The sequence below is a fragment of the Gracilinanus agilis genome, chromosome 3 (assembly GCF_016433145.1).
Source record: "Gracilinanus agilis isolate LMUSP501 chromosome 3, AgileGrace, whole genome shotgun sequence".
Classification (NCBI taxonomy): domain Eukaryota; kingdom Metazoa; phylum Chordata; class Mammalia; order Didelphimorphia; family Didelphidae; genus Gracilinanus; species Gracilinanus agilis.
Window position 1 is genome coordinate 150037502 of NC_058132.1, and position 5720 is coordinate 150043221.

Genomic DNA, 5720 nt, shown 5'->3' on the forward strand with positions numbered 1-5720 from the left:
ACAATGAGTATTGTGATTCTCCAGTGCTGACACAGGATCCAGACAGTAGAGGTAAGTGTGTGCATACATCAGCAAATATCAGTACATAAAACACAACACAAAACTGATTTTTCACTTCTTAACATGGACCTCATGTAGATAAACAAGAGTCTATACGTATATATATATATCTCATATGTAAATACTGCATGTAAATATCTGTATATAAGGGAAGAGTATCATATGATCTCCATCATATCGAAAAGATCTATTGATTTTCATGATTTGATAGACATTAATGGAACTCTTGTTTGTACAAAGTTCAATAGTGTATATATGCATCGTATATAGCTGTACATATGTATAATAATTACTAACACATATATAGTTTAGGATTATTAACAAATTTAGGGAAAGTAGATTTAAGGACCTTTGAAATAAAGAGTTAGATTAGGGAAAGGGACAATAGCAGTAAGAATAAGTAATATATACCAATGTAAATAATTATTACTAACAAGATAACCATAACATAGTAATACCTTAGAACTTGGAGTATTAACACTATTAATATAGCTTAAGTAAGATACTAACACAAAATTTAGGATTAATTGATTATATGATTAATTGCTTTATGATAGATTGATATGATATTGATAGATAATATGATAGATTGCTTTAGAAGCACTCTGTATGGCAGAGCTAGTGACTATTTTAATAGTTTTGTTTTAATGTAAAAGACAGATAGCAAGTTAAGATATAGCTTTAATGCACCTTTGCAGATTTACATTTTGTTGTGTTTACAAAGACATTTTATTGCATTCCTTAGATATGGTAACTTTCACTTATATTTATTATTGTTTTGCAAAGTTAGACTGTGTTAGTTAGAAGAGTTTATTGTTACACACTCGTGTTATTTTGTTTCATGTATTATCATGCCTGTATTACATGCAAACCCTTTCTTTTCCCTGGAATTACTTTCCTTACCCTTCCTAGAGCATAGATAGTGGTAAAAAGTTAGAACAAGTAGAGGAATAGACTTTTTTTTTAAAAATTTTAAACCCTTAACTTCTGTGTATTGACTTATAGGTGGAAGATTGGTAAGGGTAGGCAATGAGGGTCAAGTGACTTGCCCAGGGTCACACAGCTGGGAAGTGTCTGAGGCCGGATTTGAACCTAGGACCTCCCATCTCTAGGCCTGGCTCTCAATCCACTGAGCTACCCAGCTGCCCCAAGGAATAGACTTTTTATGTTGCTGTAAGTAGAGAGCATAGTTTTAGGTATAGAGTAGAGAAAGATGAAGTGTCCAAGATGCCTGCAGAATTTCCAGTGGAAATTCTATGTACAAGAAAATCTGGATTATTGTAACATCCATGATCTTAAGTGGGGTGAAACTGCCTCACAGAATTCCACAGGACTCCCCAGACTTCCAGGAGAAGGGGCAGTTGGGGCAGTTAAGAATGTGGGTATATAAGCCAGGACCCAGCTGGCAAGAAACTCTCTTTTTGGGGTTTAAGGGAGGCTGGAAGAAGTGTAGGATTGCTCTTTTTGTTAGCTAATGTGACAAGGAAATTGCAGAGTGGAATTCCAGTTGCAAGAGAGGGAGTCAAGCCATAGCTCAGAATTCCAGGGCCTCCCCCTGAGAACTCTGGGAGAGGGGGCAGTTTAAGGCAGTTAAGGGCAGTTGGTTCCTGGGGTTGAAGTAAGCAGGTCACTCTGTTTGCTGATCCCAGATCTTGGTTGCTCTGAGGAGCTAGAGGCTTGAATCTGAACAAAGCCATTTTAGTTCCCAGCTGCCAACCTGCTTTACCTTGATTTGACCTTCAATCAACATCATAACTATCTCTATTTGGTTGTTTAGATATTAGAGAAGATTAATTATAGACTTAGAGGGCAAACTAGCTATAAAAGATACCTTTCCCCTTTGGGGGGAGGGGCTGCTTGGACATAACAGTTTAGGGCTTCCCAGTCCTTATCTATCCTTGTTTCATCTCCCTTCCTTCCCTTCCCCACATATCATTAAACCTTTAATCATTTGGGAGCAGTGTCTGGCTGTATTTAGGGAAATACTCACAACTCTTCAGGCTGAGTGTCTCCTGACTTGTAGCCCCAAAACAAGACCTTTCCTCTGTGCCTATAAGGTTAAAGACATCAAGCTTCTCCTATTCTCTCCTACTCAAACCTGTGGGGAAATAGTTTAGAGAAAGTTAACATCTTTAGGAGTTCAGCCTTTCCTAAGTTACTGACCTGGCCCTATTGTTAATAGGTCTGCCCACCATCATCTTTCAGTAACTGTTTTCCAAATGCCTAGTGGGAGGAGGGAAAGTGAAAGAGCATTCAGCAAGATCCTACCCTCCCTTTCAGTCAAGCCTGTTAGTGGGTGAGAACTGATTGTTACAGACCACTGGCATTTTACAACTTCCCACAAATATCACACTCATCTCTCACCTCAGGGAGTAGGGAGTTACTTTGCTGTTTACTCCATACAGACTATACCAGGCTGTGTGCACTGGGAAAATACCTCACTAGTAATATCTCAACTAATTTCTAATTTAAATAGATCTTCAGTCAATGTTACCTTCACCACCTTAGACTTAATAACTTTAGATTAAGAGAAAAGTTAGTTTATGGGGAAGATAGACAGTTAAGTCATTTAAACACATTCTTGCCTCACCCACAACCCTAAAATTTACCTCCCCTTTCCCTGTTTTCCTGAATTTAATAAATCCCTTCCCCTGTTAAGTTCGAGAGTCTGTGTGAAGTTATACTTGGGTTTATACCCACCTATAGCATACATTACCTAAGCAACATCTTCATCCAGGCAAGCACTGGAGCAGCTGTTATCCAGAGAGCAAGTCTGCAGTAATAGACATCCTGATCCTTTTATTTATCATAGGGTTTGGAAAATAATCTTCTAACTGTGGAAGTTGCTAATCTCAGTGGGATTATTTCCTATCTGTCTACCAATTTAGCCCTAGATTAACCAAGCCAAAACAGCCTCCATTTCTTGATCTAAAGGGGATTTAGTTAAAACTGTTACCCCTTCTGCTTTAACTGCTTTAGGAAGGGGAGGAGAAAGAATTATATTGACTCTCACCCCTCCCCCTTGCTAGAATAGCCTGCTTGATCCTTTGCACTTACTCCATTACCTGCCATTACTGATCTGAATCAATCTTACAATTGTTACGAAATAAAAACCAAAACCAAAACGAATAAGTATGACTCCAAAGTAGAGATATGAGAAGATACTTCCCACTTTACCTCTTTGCAGTGATAGAAGGTCAATGAATGTAGAACATTTTATATATTTTCAGAGTTTTTGACAGGCATTGATTAGTTTTGCTGGTTTTTTTTTTCTCTTTCTATTTTCTCTTTTAAAAATATTATTTGCCAGGCAGCTAACTGGTTCAGTGGCTTGAAAGCCAGGTTTAGAGACTGGAGGACTTGGATTCAAATTTGACCTCAGGCACTTCCTAACTCTGTGACCTTGAGCAAATCAATTAACCCCCATCACTTAGTCCTTACAACTCTGCTGCTTTAGAACCAACACATAGTATTGATTCTAAGATGGAAAGAAAAAGTTCTAAAAAAAAATTACTTGTTATATTAGGTATAATACTTTGGAAGGGGAAAAAGCAAAGGATATTAGCAAAATTTTTGACAATAATGAAAAAATGAAAGAAATAAATACAAATTTATTTTAAAAAATCATTGTTCTTCCCTCCCCCCAACTCCCATCCAAAAGAATCAGCTGTGATGGACAGATACACAGACTGCAAGCAAAAAAGACAGAGGAGGATGATGTTTAGTATGTCTAGGCTTTCCCAGGGCAGTCAACATCTTTGTCTATCAGAGGCAGATAGGAGAGCTGGGCCTGGAGTGAACATTCCCCTGGTCAAGAATCCAGGTGGCTGGTGGAATGCCCCCCCACCCCATTTCTTCTATTTGCCCACTTCTTTTCTTCCCAAAAGGCAGAATGATGGACTAAGTGAAGAAGTTAAAAATTAAATCTCCATTTCATTTTATAAGCAGGACTGAGGAGGTATGTGCATGTCCAAATAGCCAAGATTTTTATCTTAACTTGGGAGCTTAAGAACTGTTATATTTTTATTAGCATTTTTAATAAGCTTCTCAAAAGGAAGAGTTTAAACTGGATTTCTTCCTTTTCTTTTATTCTAGTTAAAACAATTTATTGTCTATAGTTAGACCCAAGTTGCTTCCTCTAGGAAGACTCCTTTTAAGTGGGAAGAAAGAAGAATGAGGAGTGTGTGTCTGGAGGGACTATAGAGAAGGTTATCTCCAAAGCCAATCCAGAGGGAAGCAACAGGAAGGTCTAGGAGGACTGAGAGCTGGAAGGAAACAATTTTCAGCTAAATTTGCCCTTCTACAGCAACTGGGTAACATCATGATGAAGCATATGGAAGACTATACAACTGTAAATTATTATAAAATGTCTTGAAAACCAGGCAAAGAGGTTTGTGCTTGATGTAATTGTAGGCATTGAAGTTTCTTTGGTAAGGTATGATAGAAAAAAGCGATATGAAAATGATTAGTTGCATCACTGGTGTAGTTGTGAATTGATCCAACCATTCTGGAAGGCAATTTAGAATTATCCCCAAAGGTCTCTAAATGACTGCCTGCCTTTTGATCCAGCCACGCCACTGCTGGATTTGTATCCCAAATAGATAATAAGGAAAAATATATGTACAAAAATATTTATAGCCATGCTCTTTGTGGTAGCAAAAAAAAATGGAAAATGAGGGGATGCCCTTCGATTAGGGAATGGCTGAACAAATTGTTTTATCTGTTGGTGATGGAATACTATTGAGCTCAAAGGAATAATGAACTGGAGGAATTCCACATGAACTGGAAAGACCTCCAGGAATTGATGCAGAGAGAAAAGAGCAGAACCAGGAGAATATTGTACACAGAGATGGATACACTGTGGTACAATTGAACATAATAGACTTCTCTACTAGCAGCAATGCAAGGATCCAGGACAATTCTAAGGGACTTATGAGAAAGAATGCTATCCACATCCAGAGAAAGAATTGTGGGAGTAGAAACACAGAAGAAAAATATTTCCTTGATCACATAATTTGATGGGACATGATTGGGGATGTAGACTCTAAATGATTACTCTATTGCAAATATCAATAATATGGAAATAGGTCTTGATCAGTGATACATGTAAAACCCAGTGGAATTGCTTATTGGCTATGGGAGGGGGTGGGAGGAGGGGAAGGAAAAGAATATGAATCATGGAACGATGGCAAAAAATTCTAAATAAATAAATAAAATTTTAAAAAAGGATTAAAAAAAGAGAAAATGATTAGTCCTTAAGCCATCAACTCAAATTATAGTTCTTAAAATTATAATTTTTTTCCATATAATGAGATAGGGGAAGAAAATAAGTATTTGTATACTCCTACAGGCCCTGTGCTACATGCTTTACAAATATCTCATTTTATCTTCATAGTAACTCTGGGAGATAACTATTATAATTATCTTCAATTTGCAGTTGAAAAAACAGAGGCAAACTGAGATTAAGTGTCTTGCCAAGAGTCACACAGTTATCTATAGTGGAGTCCTAGAAAACTTGACAATTTACCCTCCAGCTCTGTGGCAAACAGAAAACCCCCTGGTATGAAGATTCCCCCCCCCCCCCTCCACATACAACAGTGAGAGGAAAGGGTATTGGTAAGGGATAGAGGCAGTAGGTTACAGTGGATAGTGCTGGATTT